This window comes from Lathyrus oleraceus, chromosome 3 (genome assembly GCF_024323335.1).
Source record: "Lathyrus oleraceus cultivar Zhongwan6 chromosome 3, CAAS_Psat_ZW6_1.0, whole genome shotgun sequence".
Lineage (NCBI taxonomy): Eukaryota > Viridiplantae > Streptophyta > Magnoliopsida > Fabales > Fabaceae > Lathyrus > Lathyrus oleraceus.
Window position 1 is genome coordinate 366,662,185 of NC_066581.1, and position 22,067 is coordinate 366,684,251.

The 22,067-nt window shown below is 34.7% G+C and overlaps 1 long non-coding RNA gene across 1 annotated transcript; it reads right to left on the reverse strand.

Annotated features, from left to right (window-relative positions):
* Nucleotides 1-12,956: 12,956 nt before the first annotated feature.
* LOC127127736 (uncharacterized) lies at nt 12,957-14,133 on the reverse strand. The gene is made up of 2 exons (XR_007805441.1): nt 13,661-14,133; nt 12,957-13,565 (listed from the first exon to the last, which is right to left on the reverse strand). It is a non-coding gene; the product is annotated as an uncharacterized LOC127127736 (long non-coding RNA).
* Nucleotides 14,134-22,067: the final 7,934 nt, after the last annotated feature.

Genomic DNA, 22,067 nt, shown 5'->3' on the forward strand with positions numbered 1-22,067 from the left:
TGGAAATTGGCCCATTCACCATCTTTTTTTTTCATAATACAAATTTTTTCAACCATTCACTAAGTTCACATGGTAAGCCATGATTCAAAATTAACCGCATCCAATTCAAATCAGTTATCCACTTAACCATTGTCCATATACAATTAGTCCATTAAATCATTCATATTCAAATCCAATATCCAGGTTCCAATTATTAAAACAAATAGTGTAGCAACATGAAGCATGAAAAGCATCACGCAGCAAAATGCAAGTACAAAGCCACCGAAACGCGGAAACGACAACCAATCAAGACGACGATCCAAAATGCAGGAGCAAAACCAAGAGCAACCTGAAAAAAATCATAAACTGAAAAATTGAAAACTCAATTAACAAACTAATAACTCTAATGGAATTCCTGATAAACCATAACAAATTTTGTAACCGAATTTCTAACTAACTTTTTAACCTCTAACTAACTCAACCGAATTCAACAATTTAAACTGTTAACAGAGCTAGAGGAAGGAGGGAACTCTAACCAAATGGAGAAGGATTGGAAACCTAACAGATTGAGAAGTGATATATAAGGCATACCTCACTGCAGGGTTCGGATTTTTAGATCTTCACTTGTTCTCCACTCCCTTCAATCCTTCATCTTCTGCAAATCTGCTTCACCTTTCGAACTTCACCTCCAAGCCCAACCCACTCCACAATCCTTAACATGGTTCAATCTTCAACTTCCAACTGGGAATAACCATGGAAACTGAACCGAAGTTCACTTCCTCACCCTAACCGTGTCACCACGAGGTACGCATCATCCACTGCTACACCAACAACAACACTAAAACACGCACATAACGCACCAATCCCACACCGTGAATTACAAACAGAAAGTGAAGACAAAGGAGATTGAAGAAGGAAGGAATCAAAATAGTTGTAGAAGGGAAGAAGAAAGAATCGAATACCTGCTATAACTCAGTGGTGAAGAGGGTTTTTCTTCTTCTGGATTCTTCTACTTCTTTTGCGTTGGATAAAAACTTCCATTTCTCGCATCTGCTTCATTATGCATCTAGGATTTCTTTTCTGCAACAAAATCTCGACCCTGAAACGCATCAACAACATAAAGCATTCATCGTTATTCACACAAACGCAAAAGAAAGAGACGAAGCAAATCGAAGAAGAAGGAAAGTTCGACACCTGTATTCGCCAGGATGGAGCTTCAATCGGATTCAACAGTGTGGATTTGTTGAAGATGATGATGGATTCGATTTGTTGGAATTTTGTGGAAGCTTACGTCGTAGTGTTTTGGCAAAAGTTGCTCCATGAATTCGAATTTGTTTTCCATGGTTTGCGTGTTTTTTTAGTACGTTATTTTTGGAATCTTTGATTTCACCCTTCTTTCTTCATAGGATGTGCAACAATCATCACTCGAAAAATACTTTGTTTTGTTGTCTACTTTTTCTCCTTCCACCTTGTGCAAATTTTGTTTGATCTTCTCTATCTTTTCTAATACTTCTTTTGTGTAATATTGTGGAGCAAGTTGAGATAACACCATAGTCATATTGTTGATACTTTTTAACTGGGTTTCCTTCACAAGTTCCATATTTTGCAAAAGTGCTTTGATTTCGCTCTGACGTTTCTTTTCCATTGCAGTTTCTATATTTCCTAACAATATTGATTTGAGAATATTATATTAATGTGTTAAATGGGATAATAAAATTTAAAACTTAATTCAAAACTCAATAATATTCCATCCTTCAAATAAAATAATTAAACACCAACAAAAAAAAATACACAAAACAAAGTTTTAGTTAAAAGTTTAAAACAAGATATTTTCTGAAAAATATGATAGTAAATAAAATATCTTGAAAGTTTTAGAGACTTCGTTGCAGAACTTAACTTCACCTAAATATGTATGCAGAGAAATTAATAAAACAAATATAAAAAAAAAGTGAGTTAGAAGAAGCGGTTAGTTAATTAACAAATATCAATGAAATAATTTATTGTTTTATGAAATAATTCAATTACGATTATTATTGATGGCTAATCGATCAACATGGTTTATCGCATTCAAAATTAAAATCAAAGCTATTGGAAAATTTTTATCAAAGTACAATAGAAGAAGATATACAGAAACTCACTTACAATTGAATAGGATTATGAGCATAGTTGAAAGAACGATTAAAATATTGGATTAGAAAGTCTGTTCACAACAATATATATACAGATTACTGTCACTAAAATTTAGGAAAATAAAGATACATAATCTAATTAAATAACTTTAAATTCATTTAAAATCTAATAAGATAATTTCTAATTAAATATTTTGAAAATATCAAACAAAAAGTTATTACTGCTATGCCCTATAACCGAATCCGGTGGAAAAGGAGATCCCACGTAGAGATAAGATTCACATAAGAGATTATCTTCTATATTTTTTTCCTATAAAACAAATAATTTATTATTATATTATTTTTGTTAATTATTATTATTTTTAAAATAGGTATTATTATATTATATATGAAATTTTCTTATAAAACAAATAATATATTATTATATTATATAATGAGATTTTTTATAGTGAATTCTCTTAACATTTAATAAAATAAATCAATTTAAGATTGATTAACATATTAATGTTATCTTATACAAAAGATTCAACAAAATTGTTAAAAAAATATGGTTAGTTTTTATTTTAAAAAATATAATTGGTTAAATTTAAATTAATTCAATATAATATTTGATTCCAAAATTAATAACAACGCAAGTAAGCATATGTAGTCATTGTATTAATTCTTCAAATAAACGTAAATTAACTATTGAGAAAGTATTATTACTTTTATTATTAGAAAAATCAATTTAACCATTTAAACTGTTTTATTTTTTATTTTATTTTTCAAGATTTTTATGCTACAATTTTTAATTTTTTTAAGGTTATTATTATTTTAATCATTATTGTAATTTAATTATTATTTTTATAAAATATCAATACTTTAAAAGTCGGACAGAATATCAAACCTGTTAAAACTTTTGAATTAAGAATTAATCCATTCAACTAATTTAACCTTGGCCGAGCAAAATATTAAATAAAAATAATATTTTAAAATTTAATAGAAATGAAAAATAGTTAATACCACTTATCTACATATAAAATCAAATTAAAAAAAAATTATGTTATTGTTCTAATCAGAACACCAAAATAATTTTCAACTAAAATTTGAACATTACCAACACTTAAGAAGAGTATTGAGTTTGTTTCCGGTTTTGATGGGTTTCACTAGTTTGTTGCGACTTGAACGGTTAAATGATACTCCTTGAGTTTTATAATTGATCCAAGTTATTAAGGTTCTCTTAAGTCAAAATAATTGATAGTTCCATTTGTTAGATGTTACACTTCCGTTCACGAGGCCCTGGTCCATTCTCATTCAAGGTTATTCATTCATTATTATATATGTAGTGATAGTGTGTATCATCGCAATTCATGTCATTTGTTGTCCTAGGGCCTGCATTCCATTTAAACACGACGTATTCCACAAGCATAAAGAGTTTTCTTTCAATTTAAGTCATTTGATTCATTTGACTTACAAGCCTTGTGACCGTTCGCTAGTCCACTACACGTTGATATTAAATTCATCATTGTCTCATTTTGACTTTAGATTCCAATTGATTCAAATATCAAGATGATTTTAATTTTGAATTTGATTTTGGTTCGAATTGATTTTAATTCGAATGGGTTTGCGGAGATTCAAATTGAGTCAATTTGTGGATATCATTTAATCTTTTGTTAAATTAATGTTAGAAGTTCATTTTAGTTCATGTCAAATTGGGTCAAGTTATTCATTTGGAAATTGGCCCATTCACCATCTTTTTTTTTCATAATACAAATTTTTTCAACCATTCACTAAGTTCACATGGTAAGCCATGATTCAAAATTAACCGCATCCAATTCAAATCAGTTATCCACTTAACCATTGTCCATATACAATTAGTCCATTAAATCATTCATATTCAAATCCAATATCCAGGTTCCAATTATTAAAACAAATAGTGCAGCAACATGAAGCATGAAAAGCATCACGCAGCAAAATGCAAGTACAAAGCCACCGAAACGCGGAAACGACAACCAATCAAGACGACGATCCAAAATGCAGGAGCAAAACCAAGAGCAACCTGAAAAAAACCATAAACTGAAAAATTGAAAACTCAATTAACAAACTAATAACTCTAATGGAATTCCTGATAAACCATAACAAATTTTGTAACCGAATTTCTAACTAACTTTTTAACCTCTAACTAACTCAACCGAATTCAACAATTTAAACTGTTAACAGAGCTAGAGGAAGGAGGGAACTCTAACCAAATGGAGAAGGATTGGAAACCTAACAGATTGAGAAGTGATATATAAGGCATACCTCACTGCAGGGTTCGGATTTTTAGATCTTCACTTGTTCTCCACTCCCTTCAATCCTTCATCTTCTGCAAATCTGCTTCACCTTTCGAACTTCACCTCCAAGCCCAACCCACTCCACAATCCTTAACATGGTTCAATCTTCAACTTCCAACTGGGAATAACCATGGAAACTGAACCGAAGTTCACTTCCTCACCCTAACCGTGTCACCACGAGGTACGCATCATCCACTGCTACACCAACAACAACACTAAAACACGCACATAACGCACCAATCCCACACCGTGAATTACAAACAGAAAGTGAAGACAAAGGAGATTGAAGAAGGAAGGAATCAAAATAGTTGTAGAAGGGAAGAAGAAAGAATCGAATACCTGCTATAACTCAGTGGTGAAGAGGGTTTTTCTTCTTCTGGATTCTTCTACTTCTTTTGCGTTGGATAAAAACTTCCATTTCTCGCATCTGCTTCATTATGCATCTAGGATTTCTTTTCTGCAACAAAATCTCGACCCTGAAACGCATCAACAACATAAAGCATTCATCGTTATTCACACAAACGCAAAAGAAAGAGACGAAGCAAATCGAAGAAGAAGGAAAGTTCAACACCTGTATTCGCCAGGATGGAGCTTCAATCGGATTCAACAATGTGGATTTGTTGAGGATGATGATGGATTCGATTTGTTGGAATTTTGTGGAAGCTTACGTCGTAGTGTTTTGGCAGAAGTTGCTCCATGAATTCGAATTTGTTTTCCATGGTTTGCGTGTTTTTTTAGTACGTTATTTTTGGAATCTTTGATTTCACCCTTCTTTCTTCATAGGATGTGCAACAATCATCACTCGAAAAATACTTTGTTTTGTTGTCTACTTTTTCTCCTTCCACCTTGTGCAAATTTTGTTTGATCTTCTCTATCTTTTCTAATACTTCTTTTGTGTAATATTGTGGAGCAAGTTGAGATAACACCATAGTCATATTGTTGATACTTTTTAACTGGGTTTCCTTCACAAGTTCCATATTTTGCAAAAGTGCTTTGATTTCGCTCTGACGTTTCTTTTCCATTGCAGTTTCTATATTTCCTAACAATATTGATTTGAGAATATTATATTAATGTGTTAAATGGGATAATAAAATTTAAAACTTAATTCAAAACTCAATAATATTCCATCCTTCAAATAAAATAATTAAACACCAACAAAAAAAAATACACAAAACAAAGTTTTAGTTAAAAGTTTAAAACAAGATATTTTCTGAAAAATATGATAGTAAATAAAATATCTTGAAAGTTTTAGAGACTTCGTTGCAGAACTTAACTTCACCTAAATATGTATGCAGAGAAATTAATAAATCAAATATAAAAAAAAGTGAGTTAGAAGAAGCGGTTAGTTAATTAACAAATATCAATGAAATAATTTATTGTTTTATGAAATAATTCAATTACGATTATTATTGATGGCTAATCGATCAACATGGTTTATCGCATTCAAAATTAAAATCAAAGCTATTGGAAAATTTTTATCAAAGTACAATAGAAGAAGATATACAGAAACTCACTTACAATTGAATAGGATTATGAGCATAGTTGAAAGAACGATTAAAATATTGGATTAGAAAGTCTGTTCACAACAATATATATACAGATTACTGTCACTAAAATTTAGGAAAATAAAGATACATAATCTAATTAAATAACTTTAAATTCATTTAAAATCTAATAAGATAATTTCTAATTAAATATTTTGAAAATATCAAACAAAAAGTTATTACTGCTATGCCCTATAACCGAATCCGGTGGAAAAGGAGATCCCACGTAGAGATAAGATTCACATAAGAGATTATCTTCTATATTTTTTTCCTATAAAACAAATAATTTATTATTATATTATTTTTGTTAATTATTATTATTTTTAAAATAGGTATTATTATATTATATATGAAATTTTCTTATAAAACAAATAATATATTATTATATTATATAATGAGATTTTTTATAGTGAATTCTCTTAACATTTAATAAAATAAATCAATTTAAGATTGATTAACATATTAATGTTATCTTATACAAAAGATTCAACAAAATTGTTAAAAAAATATGGTTAGTTTTTATTTTAAAAAATATAATTGGTTAAATTTAAATTAATTCAATATAATATTTGATTCCAAAATTAATAACAACGCAAGTAAGCATATGTAGTCATTGTATTAATTCTTCAAATAAACGTAAATTAACTGTTGAGAAAGTATTATTACTTTTATTATTAGAAAAATCAATTTAACCATTTAAACTGCTTTATTTTTTATTTTATTTTTCAAGATTTTTATGCTACAATTTTTAATTTTTTTAAGGTTATTATTATTTTAATCATTATTGTAATTTAATTATTATTTTTATAAAATATCAATACTTTAAAAGTCGGACAGAATATCAAACCGTTAAAACTTTTGAATTAAGAATTAATCCATTCAACTAATTTAACCTTGGCCGAGCAAAATATTAAATAAAAATAATATTTTAAAATTTAATAGAAATGAAAAATAGTTAATACCACTTATCTACATATAAAATCAAATTAAAAAAAAATTATGTTATTGTTCTAATCAGAACACCAAAATAATTTTCAACTAAAATTTGAACATTACCAACACTTAAGAAGAGTATTGAGTTTGTTTCCGGTTTTGATGGGTTTCACTAGTTTGTTGCGACTTGAACGGTTAAATGATACTCCTTGAGTTTTATAATTGATCCAAGTTATTAAGGTTCTCTTAAGTCAAAATAATTGATAGTTCCATTTGTTAGATGTTACACTTCCGTTCACGAGGCCCTGGTCCATTCTCATTCAAGGTTATTCATTCATTATTATATATGTAGTGATAGTGTGTATCATCGCAATTCATGTCATTTGTTGTCCTAGGGCCTGCATTCCATTTAAACACGACGTATTCCACAAGCATAAAGAGTTTTCTTTCAATTTAAGTCATTTGATTCATTTGACTTACAAGCCTTGTGACCGTTCGCTAGTCCACTACACGTTGATATTAAATTCATCATTGTCTCATTTTAACTTTAGATTCCAATTGATTCAAATATCAAGATGATTTTAATTTTGAATTTTATTTTGGTTCGAAATGATTTTAATTCGAACGGGTTTGCGGAGATTCAAATTGAGTCAATTTGTGGATATCATTTAATCTTTTGTTAAATTAATGTTAGAAGTTCATTTTAGTTCATGTCAAATTGGGTCAAGTTATTCATTTGGAAATTGGCCCATTCCCCATCTTTTTTTTTCATAATACAAATTGTTTCAACCATTCACTAAGTTCACATGGTAAGCCATGATTCAAAATTAACCGCATCCAATTCAAATCAGTTATCTACTTAACCATTGTCCATATACAATTAGTACATTAAATCATTCATATTCAAATCCAATATCCAGATTCCAATTATTAAAACAAATACTGCAGCAACATGAAGCATGAGAAGCATCACGTAGCAATTAAGACGATGATCCAAAATGCAGGAGCAAAACCAAGAGCAACCTGAAAAAAACCATAAACTGGAAAATTGAAAACTCAGTTAACAAACTAATAACTCTAACGGAATTCCTGATAAACCATAAAAAAATTTGTAACCAAATTTGTAACTAACTTTTTAACCTCTAACTAACTCAACCGAATTCAACAATTTAAACTGTTAACAGAGCTAGAGGAAGGAGGGAACTCTAACCAAATGGAGAAGGATTGGAAACCTAGCAGATTGAGAAGTGATATATAAGGCATACCTCACTGCAGGGTTCCGATTTTTCGATCTTCACTTGTTCTCCATTCCTTTCAATCCTTCATCTTCTGCAAATCTACTTCACCTTTTGAATTTCACCTCCAAGCCCAACCCACTCCACAATCCTTAACATGGTTCAATCTTCAACTTCCAACTGGGAATAACCATGGAAACTGAACCGAAGTTCACTTCCTCACCCTAACCGTGTCACCACGACGTACGCATCATCCACTGCTACACCAACAACAACACTGAAACACGCACATAACGCACCAATCCCATGTAACACCCCGATAATAATAAAATAATTATTTAAATTGAGTTAATAATTTATTTATTAATTTAATTAAATAATTGGAAATTTTATTATTATTATTATTAGATTATTATTATTATTATTATTTGGAAAATATATAAGTTGGAAATAAGAGAAAAGAGTTCATTTTTGGAAAATAAGGTTTTACGTGAAAAACAGAGAAACGATCGTGAAAGAGGAAAAGGGCAAAGAGACAGAGCAAGGGCTGAAGGTTGAAGAGAGAAAAGCTTGGAGCTCAAAGATTTGCCGGATTAATCAGGTAAGGGGGGTTTATCGTCGATTAATGGGTATTATGGGATAATATGTGATGGGTAGTGATAAGCCGTTAATTTGACCCTAGTTGGGATTGTTGATGCTGAAGAATTGAATTGGATAAATTGTATTTAGAATGTAATTGAATCTGTGTTTGGGTTAGTGGTGAAATTCCGAACGTATGGCTTTTTACGGAATCGGAATCGGAGGTCCGGAAGTCCTCCAACGGCGGAAAATGCGGAGAATTCTGCATTCTGCCTTGTGTTAGCGCAGGAACTGCTGTTTTGTCTGCGTTAACCGGTTAACCCCGGGTGTGAACCGGTTAACACTGTTTTGAATTGTGAAAATGTATTGTTTTGCCTGCGTTAACCGGTTAACCCAGGGCGTTAACCGGTTAACACTGTTACGTTTTGCCAGAAAATATGTTTTTGCCTGCGTTAACCGGTTAACCCAGGGCGTTAACCGGTTAACACTGTTGCAGAGTGGAAAAATTAGCTTTTTAATGTTGTGTACGTAACTGAGAGTTAGCCTATGTTGGCGTATGATGTAATAGGGATTATATCCCGCTGTTTTGAGCAGTATAGGTATTAGTAGAGTGTGCTAATACTGTGATTAATTATTTGACATGATATAATGTTTTGATACATGTGTTGAGGAATGTATGATCGTATGCATAATGCTATGAATGTATCAGTTGTGTATGCATTTGTGAATAGACTGTTTTATGGCTTAGAGTGTGAGCATATGTCTATTCTTGAATTGTTGTGGATGTTGCATTGCTAGGTGATTAGCATGCATATTGTGGCCTTTATGGTGGTAGCTAATTCCCGTGGTGAGGAATTAGTGATGTTAGTCATTTTGGACTGTTGTTGGTGTTTGCATGCTAGGTGAGTTAGCGTGCATAGCATGGCCCTTGGGGTGGTAGCTAATTCCCATAGTGAGGAATTAGTGATGTGAGTCACTAGGTCTCAAATGAGTGGGACTAGTGAGCTTGGTAGCCGTACCTGGATTGGTCGGTGAAGTTGAACTATATGTTCACGAATAGTCGGTACCGCATGTGTGGAGTCTCATTGCATAATGTATGTATGGCGTATAATATGAATGGATGTATTCCAATATTATACGTGTGTTTGTGATGTTATGGAGTATGATTTGAGATTATACTTGTGATTTATGTTGGTGTGAGTATGACGTTGAGCCGATGTGCTGTTACTGATTGTATGTTGCGATTAGGGTGATTAATGTGTTAAATTACTTAACATGACATTATATTCTATAATGCTTATTATATTGATTGAGAAACTCACCCTTACAACTATTTTTCAGGTAACGAGAAATGAGTTGAGTAGAAGCGAATGCTTGGAGTCTAGTGTAGTCTCCTTAGAGGGTCGTGCTCTGATAGGTGTAACATCGGGATGGGATGTTTTATATTGTTGAATAATTTACATGTGAATGTTACATGTTTTACATGTTGAGGAGATCTCTATCCGCTGCGTTTTATGCAAATATTTATGTTTTGGATTAATAAAAGAGCATGACTGTTATATTGCTGAATGGTGTGAATAATTGTGTGACACCCTTGAATGGCATAATTACTCTGATTGTTATATGTTTATTATTTTTAATTAAATGTTTGGGGTATTTTAGAAGGGTGTTACATCCCACACCGTGAATTACAAACAGAAAGTGAAGACAAAGGAGATTGAAGAAGGAAGGAATCAAAACAGTTGTAGAAGGGAAGAAGAACGAATCTAATACCTGCTATGACTCAGTGGTGAAGAGGATTTTTCTTCTTCTGGATTCTTCTACTTCTTTTGCGTTGGATAAAAACTTCCGTTTCTCGCATCTGCTTCATTATGCATCTAGGATTTCTTTTCTGCAACAAGATCTCGACCCTGAAACGCATCAATAACATAAAGCATTCATCATTATTCACACAAACGCAGAAGAAAGAGACGAAGCAAATCGAAGAAGAAGGAAAGTTCAACACCTGTATTCGCCAGGATGGAGCTTCAATCGGATTCAACAGTGTGGATTTGTTGAGGATGATGATGGATTCGATTTGTTGGAATTTTGTGGAAGCTTACGTCGTAGTGTTTTGGCAAAAGTTGCTCCATGAATTCGAATTTGTTTTCCATGGTTTGCGTGTTTTTTTAGTACACTATTTTTTGGAATCTTTGATTTCACCCTTCTTTCTTCATAGGATGTGCAACAATCATCACTCGAAAAATACTTTGTTTTGTTGTCTACTTTTTCTCCTTCCACCTTGTGCAAAATTTGTTTGATCTTCTCTATCTTTTCTAATACTTCTTTTGTGTAATATTGTGGAGCAAGTTGAGATAACACCATAGTCATATTGTTGATACTTTTTAACTGGGTTTCCTTCACAAGTTCCATATTTTGCAAAAGTGCTTTGATTTCGCTCTGACGTTTCTTTTCCATTGCAGTTTCTATATTTCCTAACAATATTGATTTGAGAATATTATATTAATGTGTTAAATGGGATAATAAAATTTAAAACTTAATTCAAAACTCAATAATATTCCATCCTTCAAATAAAATAATTAAACACCAACAAAAAAAAAATACACACAAAACAAAGTTTTAGTTAAAAGTTTAAAACAAGATATTTTCTGAAAAATATGATAGTAAATAAAATATCTTGAAAGTTTTAGAGACTTCGTTGCAGAACTTAACTTCACCTAAATATGTATGCAGAGAAATTAATAAAACAAATATAAAAAAAAGTGAGTTAGAAGAAGCGGTTAGTTAATTAACAAATATCAATGAAATAATTTATTGTTTTATGAAATAATTCAATTACGATTATTATTGATGGCTAATCGATCAACATGGTTTATCGCATTCAAAATTAAAATCAAAGCTATTGGAAAACAATTATCAAAGTACAATAGAAGAAGATATACAGAAACTCACTTACAATTGAATAGGATTATGAGCATAGTTGAAAGAACGATTAAAATATTGGATTAGAAAGTCTGTTCACAACAATATATATACAGATTACTGTCACTAAAATTTAGGAAAATAAAGATACATAATCTAATTAAATAACTTTAAATTCATTTAAAATCTAATAAGATAATTTCTAATTAAATATTTTGAAAATATCAAACAAAAAGTTATTACTGCTATGCCCTATAACCGAATCCGGTGGAAAAGGAGATCCCACGTAGAGATAAGATTCACATAAGAGATTATCTTCTATATTTTTTTCCTATAAAACAATTGATAGTTCCATTTGTTAGATGTTACACTTCCGTTCACAAGGCCCGGGTCCATTCTTATTCAAGGTTATTCATTCATTATTATATATGTAGGTTATTCATTCATTATTATATATGTAGTGATAGTGTGTATCATCGCAGTTCATGTCATTTGTTGTCCTAGGGCCTGCATTCCATTTAAACACGACATATTCGTCAAGTATAAAGAGTTTTCTTTCAATTTAAGTCATTTGACTTACAAGCCTTGTGACCGTTCGCTAGTTCACTACACGTTGATATTAAATTCATCATTGTCTCATATTGACTTTATATTCCAATTGATTCAAATATCAAGATGATTTTAATTTCGAATTTGATTTTGGTTCGAATTGATTTTAATTGTGGATATCATTTAATCTTTTGTTAAATTAATGTTAGAAGTTCATTTTAGTTCATGTCAAATTGGGTCAAGTTATTCATTTGGAAATTGGCCCATTCACCATTTTTTTTTTCATAATACAAATTGTTTCAACCATTCACTAACTTCACATAACTTCACATGGTAAGCCATGATTCAAAATTAACAGCAATTCAAATCTGTTATCCACTTAACCACTTAACCATTGTCCAAATACAATTAGTCCATTAAATCATTCATATTCAAATCCAATATCCAGGTTCCAATTATTAAAACAAATAGTGCAGCAACATGAAGCATGAAAAGCATCACGCAGCAAAATGAGTCACCTTATGTTCTTGAACCGATAACCATCTTTCGGCTAACCTAGCCTCCTCCGTCCCTCGGGACCAACAAGGGGCAGTACAGGAATATTAACCTGTTGTCCATCGACTACGCCTTTCGGCCTGATCTTAGGTCCTGACTTACCCTCCGTGGACGAACCTTGCGGAGGAATCCTTAGGTTTTCGGGGCATTGGATTCTCACCATAAACTGAAAAATTGAAAACTCAGTTAAGAAACTAATAACTCTAACAGAATTCCTGATAAACCATAACAAATTTTTAATCCAATTTTCAACTAACTTTTTAACCTCTAACTGACTCAACCGAATTCAACAATTTAAACTGTTAACAGAACTAGAGGAAGGAGGGAACTCTAACAGAATGGAGAAGGATTGGAAACCTAACAGATTGAGAAGTGCTATATAAGGCATCCCTCACTGCAGGGTTCATATTTTTCGATCTTTTCACTTGTTCTCCACTCCCTTCAATCCTTCATCTTCTGCAAATATGCTTCACCTTTCTAACTTCACCTCCAATCCCAACCCACTCCACAATCCTTAACATGGTTCAATCTTCAACTTCCAATTGGGAATAACCATGGAAACTGAACCGAAGTTCACTTCCTTACCCTAACCGTGTCACCACGACGTACCCATCATCCACTGCTACACCAACAACAACAGAAACAGACAGACATAACACACCAATCCCACACCGTGAATTACAAATAGAAAGTGAAGAAAAAGGAGATTGAAGAAGGAAGGAATCAAAATAGTTGTAGAAGGGAAGAAGAAAGAATCTAAAAACTTCCATTTCTAGCTTCTGCTTTATTATGCTTCCAGGATTTCTTTTCTGCAACAAGATCTTGACCCTGCAGGGCATCAACAACATAAAGCATTCATCGTTATTCACACAAGCCCATAAGAAAGAGACGAAGCAAATCGAAGAAGAAGGAAAGGTCAACACCTGTATTCGCCAGGACGGAGCTTCAATCGGATTCAACAATGTCGATTTATTGAGGACGATAATGGATTCGATTTGTTGGAATTTGGTGGAAGCTTACGCCGTAGTGTTTTGGCGGAAGTTGCTCCGTGAATTCGAATTTGTTTTCCATCATTATAAGAAGCATTACCAAGACGTAAGTACCTCGATTCACTGCGCATTTTTCGCTTTCAACGTGACGCTCCTCGCTCATCACCGTTCTTCGTCATCGCCCCATTGTAATTGCAACTCAACGTGAACACGCCATAAGCGAATGAGCGTCGTCGCAAGCGAAGATAGAATCGACGAAAACCTCGGTTTCATTCGCAGCCGCCATCGGGTAAGTCTTTTCCGACGCCGTAAGAGTTCCTTCGTTCACACTTCAACCAAGCGTTTTGTTCTTTAGGCTTCCTTTAGAAGTAGATCGGGAATCGGGTCATCACGTTTGGAACTTGAGCTTTTGGCCCAAGCTGGATTTGAATATCCCTCAATCCGTTTTGGCAGAATTCGCATGGGCCCTACAGTGGCCATGTCACCATTTGCACCCCCTCAGATCTTGGTTCAGCGCCTGGGCTTTAGATCCTAGGCCCAATCTTTCATTACTATCCACACCTCATGTCCCAGGCCAATGTCCCCAGTCTCGCCTAAGGTCCATTTTTCAGGTTTTTTGACATTATTTCTTTGCTAATTTAGTTTTAGTTTGGAATGAATAAATTTAGGATTAAGTGGATTAATAGGAGATTTGGAATTTGGTTAGAGGGTAATTAAAGTGTTAAGGACTTTAGTTCACTAGATTTTAGAATTAATGGCGAATATTAGAGGTTATTTGGGATTAACTTGAATTTTAGGTTAATATAAGTGTAGAAATCTAGGTTTAACTAGAATTTTAGAATTAGTAGGTCTTAGAATTTGAATTAAAATTGTTAAGACTAAGTAGAATTGTAGAATTTTAGAATTTTAATTTTTCACTATTGACGTTGCAGTTAATGTGTTTCTTGTATAGACCCTAATTCAATTTTGTGATAAATTTGTCTTTTAACCATACAAATGTATGCACTCTTAGGAATTGGTACTTAGAATTTTTAGTTAATTTTTTATTAACCAATGCATGAGCCCTTAGGACTAGAATTTGACATTAGAAGTTAAATTAATTCTTAACAATGGCATGCTCCCTTGGGATTTGTACATAGAATTTTAATCAAGAATTTTGACTAACCATAACATGTTCCCTTAGAATTTCTAATATAGATTTTAATCAGGAATTTTGTTTAACCAATGCATGATCCCTTAGGATAGTTTCTAACCATTCTCACCTTTAGATTAGGTTCAACCTATTTCCCAATTAAATCCAAACGTCCCGATTCAAATTGATCAAAAGCAATTTTGATCAATTAAATCCTTTGAACTTGTATAATTCCACAGTCTAATATGAGTGACCAAAAGACCCTTGGTCACTTAATAAGACTTTTTCTGTAAACTTTGGAGCTCGAGGCCTCAAGGAAGATTATCAATCAAAGCATCCTCAGTCATACCAAGCAGCGGATAATACAAGCACATCAAAGGTGCCAACTTCAAGAGCTTGTCGAATCAAAGTTAGAATTGTGTGGCGTAAGTCTTAAGTAATAGAGAAGGAGTGGGACTGAAGAATTTCTACCCCCATTCTGGATATCTTTGGGTATGGGACGAATACTCAATGCTCATCGTATTCACCTCTATTCATATACTTTAGGACAATTATAATCATATGATTGACAAGTCTCTCTCTCTCTCTCTCTCTCTCTCTCTCTCTCTCTCTCTCTCTCTCTCTCTCTCTCTCTCTCTCTCTCTCTCACAAAGCAATGCAACAAGCAAGGACTACGTCAACGACTTATCAAGCATAATTCAAGTTGTACGACACGAGCCTTAAGCAATAAAGAAGGAGTAGGACTGGAGAATTCCTACCCCCATTCTGGATACCTTTGGGTATGGGACGAATGACCCAGTGCTCATTGTATTCACCTCTATTCATAGACTTTAGTGCGATTCGAATCGAACAATTGATAAGGCCTTCATTACAAGAAACAACAACAAATTCTCCTCTCTCCACTTGAAAGTTAAGACGAGAGTTACATGCCACGAGCCTTAAGTGGTAAAGAAGGAATGAGACTGGAGCTTTCCTACACTCATTCTGGATATCTTTGGATGCGAGACATTTGGCTCGTTTCTTATCATATCCACCTTTACTCATAGACTTTAGTGTGATTCTTTTGAAGTAACTATCAAGTTTATTCATCCTCCATTCAATCATTTCAATCTCTTCTTGCCTCCTCAATCACCTTGCTTTCAGCCCTAGTTCGGCTGAACTACGATAGCTCTGATTTCCTTATTGCACAATAAGGATACGTAGGCAGGAGAATTCATATTCTTCACGAGCTACCTTATTTATTGATCAATCATTCTCCATTCATTCAATCAACACCATCTTTTTGAGATCAAGCATACTTCTCCTTGGACTCCTTGTCTATCCTTTTAGGACGATTTAACGACAATCAAGAGTTATTTGGCTCATACCTGTAGATGTTTTTGATTGGCTGCATTTTATGTTAAAACACTTACTGTACTTAGATGTCTTGACTGATGTCATGACATGCTTAAGTAGTATGCTGCAGGATTAGCTAATACAGGATTTACTGGATGTCAAACTGAATGTTATGACATTCATTCATGACAGCATTTTCTGGATGTCAAACTGAATGTTATGACATTCATCCCTGACAGCAAATGCTAAAGTATAGGCTAATTTTTCTGTTATGCTTCAGTATTTATCTCAGGCTGATTTTCAGGAAACTAACAGCTGTGCTAAAATTAAGAGACCTAGTGTAACACCCTTCTAAATACCCCAAAGTATTATAATTAAAATAACAATATATATTCATCAGAGTAATTATGCCCCGAAGGGTGTCACACAATCATTTCACAACAATTATCAAAATATCCTGTCATGCTCATTTCTTTAATCAAAATAAGATTCTTTGCATAAATCGCAGCGGGATCAATTCAACATCAATGTAAAACATGTACACAATACATGTCAATCATTCAACAACAGAAATCAAATTAATTAAAACATCCCCTCCCGATGTTACATCTATCAGAGCATGACCCATAAGAAACTACTCTAGACTCCAAGCATTAGCTTCTACTCAACTCATTTCTCGTTACCTGAAAAATAGGCGTAAGGGTGAGTTCCTCAATCAATATAATAAGCATTATAGAACAATATGTAATGCCAAGTAATTAACACATTAATTCACCCTAATCAGACTACGCATTTAGCAACAGCAATATTCGTTCAAATATCATACTCAACAGTAGATTCTCAACCATATTCAACATCAATAACACAACACACAATACACATATAATACTGGAATACATCCATTCATATTATATGCCATACATTCATTATGCAATGAGACTCTATGCATGCGGTACCGACTATTTGTGAACATATAGTTCAACCTCACCGTCCAAACCCAGGCACGGCTACCAAGCTCACTAGTCCCACTCATTTGAGACATAGTGACTCACTCACTAATTCCTCACCATGGGAATTAGCTACCACCCCAAATGGGCCATGAAATGCACGCTAATCACCTAGCATGCAAACATCAACAACAACAATCAAATGATATACTCACTAATTCCTCACCATGGGAATTAGCTACCACCCCAAATGGGCCACAACATGCATGCTAATCACCTAGCAATGCAACATCAACAACAATCAAGAATAGACACATGCTCACACTCTAAGCCATAATACAGTCTATTCACAAACGTATACATTCACATCATCATGCATACCCTCACACATTATCAACATAATTAATCACAAAAGCATATCATATCATGCCACATAATCAAACACAGTATTAGCCCGCTCTACTAATACCTATACCACTCAAAACAACGGGAAACGATCCCTACAACATCATATCTCAGCTAAGTACATCACTCAGCCTAAACAACCAAAAACTGCACAACAACAGTTCAGGAAAATCCCAACTCTGCCCATACGCGTACTGTCCATGCCATACGCGTATTGCCCAAACCTGGCCAACTCCATACGCGTAATGCCTACTCTCTTACGCGTATTGCGCATTTCCTCGCCCAACTCATACGCGTACCACCTATCCCATACGCGTACGCTACGCGTAACAACTTCCCATTACGCGTACCAACAGAGACCAATTTACGTTCAAAATATCATCTTTTTCTCCCATACGCGTAAGGCCTCCTCCATACGCGTATCAGCCAGCTCATACGCGTATTGCCTAGTGCCATACGCGTATGACCAGAAACCAGAACTCTCAGATCTGCTATGGCTTTCTCTGTTACGAAACCTATCCGATCCAACCTCCCACAGTCCAAATTACACAAAATAATCGTCCATATCATCTACACGAATCATATCCTATTCATCTTCACCAATCTTAACATTATCTCTTCTAATTCCTACGAATTCTTTTCAATTATCATCCAATTTCATTATCCAATTTCATTCATCCAATATTTCACCATTTCATCATGCATCAATCAAATCAGAGATACAACCAATGGTTATCACTACCCAGTACATATTATCATATAATACCCTTTAACCGATGATAAACCCCCCTTACCTGAGTTAATCCGGCAGTCTCTGAGCTCCAAGCTTTCCCTTCCTTCAACCCTCGTTCTTTTGCTTTTTGCCCTTTCTGCCTCTTTTTCCTTTTCACGTGAAATTAACCTTTTTACCAAAAATGGGATTTTTTCTAAATTCCAACTTATATATTATTCCAATAAATAATTATCCCAATAATTATTATTCCAAAATAATAATAATAATTCAAATGTTCTAATTAAATTAATAAACATATTATTAATTTAATTTAAATAAATACATATTATTATCGGGGTGTTACAACTCTCCCCCACTAAAAGAGTTTTCGTCCTCGAAAACATACCTCAAGCGAACAACTCCGGATAAGACTCCTTCATCTGACTCTCGAGTTCCCAAGTCACATTGCCACCTGCTGGTCCTCCCCAAGCTACCTTCACCAAGGCAATCTCTTTACCCCGCAACTGCTTCAACTCTCGATCCTCAATCCTCATAGGTGATGTTTCAACAGTCAGGTTATCTCTCACCTGTACATCATCTACTTGGACAACATGCGACGGGTCATGAATGTATCTCCTCAACTGAGACACATGAAAAACGTCATGCAAATTCGCAAGCGACGGTGGTAAGGCGATACGATAGGCTACCTCTCCTATCCTCTCCAAAATCTGATAGGGACCAATAAATCGAGGTGTCAACTTCTTCGACTTCAAAGCTCGACCAACACCAGTTATCGGAGTAACACGAAGAAACACATGATCTCCCTCTTGGAACTCAAGTGACTTCCTCCTCTTATCATGATAACTCTTCTGACGACTCTGAGCAATTCTCATCTTCTCCTGAATCATCTTAATCTTTTCTGTAGTTTGTTGAACAATTTCCGGTCCAACCACAGCACCCTCACCGGACTCATACCAACATAAAGGTGTCCGACATCTCCTACCATACAAAGCTTCAAACGGTGCCATACCGATGCTCGAATGAAAACTATTGTTGTAGGTAAACTCAATCAAAGGCAAATAACAATCCCAAGCACCTCCTTTTTCCAAAACGCAAGCTCTCAAAAGATCTTCTAATGACTGAATCGTCCTCTCAGTCTGACCATCAGTCTGCGGATGATATGCAGAACTCAATCTCAGCTTAGTTCCCAAAGCCCTCTGCAAACCTTCCCAGAACTTCGATGTAAATCTAGGATCTCTGTCCGAAACAATACTCGACGGAATACCATGCAAACTTACAATCCTCTCAATATACAACTCGGCTAATCTCTCTAATGGATAATCCATTCTGATCGGAATGAAATGAGCCGACTTCGTCAACCTATCAACAATCACCCAAATAGCCTCAAAACTCTTACTTGTCCTCGGCAACCCAGAAACAAAATCCATACTGATACTATCCCACTTCCACTCAGGAATAGCCAACGGTTGCATTAGCCCAGACGGCTTCTGATGCTCAATCTTTGACTTCTGACAAGTCAAACAGGAATAAACAAAACTCGCAATTTCTCTCTTCATTCCTGGCCACCAAAATAATCTTTTCAAATCATGATACATTTTCGTAGCTCCAGGATGAATACTCAAACCACTACGATGTCCTTCTTCAAGAATACTCTTCTTAAGTCCCGTAACATCTGGAATACACACCCGATTACCAAATCTCAAAACACCATTCTCATCAACTCGGAATTCACCACCCTGACCTTGATTCACTAAAGTCAACTTATCAACCAAAAGCATATCAGATTTCTGACCCTCTCTAATCTCATCCAGAATACTACTTGTTAACTTCAACATTCCCAATTTAACACTATTGTGAGTACTCTCACACACCAAACTCAAGTCTCTGAACTGCTCAATTAAATCCAATTCCTTAACCATTAACATAGACATATGCAATGATTTCCGACTCAATGCATCAGCCACCACGTTTGCTTTACCCGGATGGTAATTCAAACCAAAATCATAATCTTTCAGAAATTCTAACCATCTCCTCTGTCTCATATTCAGCTCTTTCTGATCAAACAAATACTTTAAACTTTTATGGTCACTGAAAACTTCAAATCTTGACCCATACAAATAATGCCTCCACAACTTCAGAACAAATACCACAGCTGCCAACTCTAAATCATGCGTCGGATAGTTCCTCTCATGAACCCTCAGCTGTCTCGAAGCATAAGCTATAACCTGCTTATTCTGCATCAACACGCCACCCAAACCCAACAATGAAGCATCACAGTAAACCTCAAATGGTTCCGACGAACTCGGTAATATCATAATAGGAGCAGTGGTCAACCTTCTCTTTAACTCTTGGAAACCTTCTTCACATTTTGAGTCCCAAACAAACGCTTGCCCCTTTCTAGTCAACATTGTCAACGGTAACGCCAACTTGGAAAATCCCTCAATGAATTTCCTATAATAACCTGCAAGTCCAAGGAAACTCCTTATCTCAGAAACTGACTTCGGAGCTTCCCACCTAGATACCGCTTCTATCTTAGAAGGATCAACAGCAACACCACCTCTTGAAATCACATGACCAAGAAAACTAACCTCTCCTAACCAAAATTCACACTTGGATAGTTTAGCGAATAACTTCTTTTCTCGTAGAACTCCCAAAACCACTCTCAAATGCTCAGCATGCTCTTCTTCAGATTTCGAATACACCAAAATATCATCAATAAACACCACAACAAATTGATCTAGGTACGGATGGAAAATCCTATTCATATACTCCATAAATACACCAGGCGCATTAGTCACACCAAACGGCATTACAGAATACTCATAATGTCCATACCTTGTTCTGAAAGCAGTCTTCTGAATATCTTCAGTTTTCACACGTATCTGATGATACCCAGATCTCAAATCTATTTTGCTGAACACACTCGCACCAACCAACTGATCCATCAAGTCATCAATCCTCGGCAAAGGATACCGATTCTTGATCGTCACTTTATTCAGTTGCCTATAGTCCACACACAACCTCATAGTACCTTCCTTCTTCTTAACCAACAACACTGGTGCACCCCACGGTGACACACTCGGACGAATAAATTTCTTATCCAACAGGTCTTCCAGCTGACTCTTCAATTCAGCTAACTCAACAGCAGACATACGGTACGGAGCCATCGATATCGGTCTAGTACCAGGTACCAAATCAATCGAGAACTCAACTTCACGCTCTGGCGGCAATTCATTCACCTCTTCCGGAAACACATCAGGAAAATCACACACCACAGCTAGATCACCAATCACCAGTTTATCTTTAGCTTCCATAGTCGCTAACAGCATAAACAACTCTGCCCCATCTGCCACTGCCTCATTCACCTGCCTTGCTGATAGAAACAAACTCTTTCCTTCCTCAATCTCAGGGAATATCACTGTCTTATCAAAACAGTTGATAGAAACTCGGTTAAACACCAACCAGTTCATACCCAGGATAACATCAATCTGCACTAGTGGAAGACACACAAGGTCTATCCCAAAGTCTCTACCAAAAATACTTAAAGGACAATTCAAACAAACCGAAGTAGTAGTCACTGAACCCTTCGCAGGAGTATCAATCACCATACTACCCAACATCTCAGATATCTCTAACTTAAGTTTCACAGCACAATCCAAAGATATAAAAGAATGAGTCGCACCTGTGTCAATAATAGCTACAAGAGGAAAGCCATTAATATAACACGTACCTCGGATCAAACGATCATCTGCAGAAGTCTCAGAACCCGATAAAGCAAAAACCTTGCCT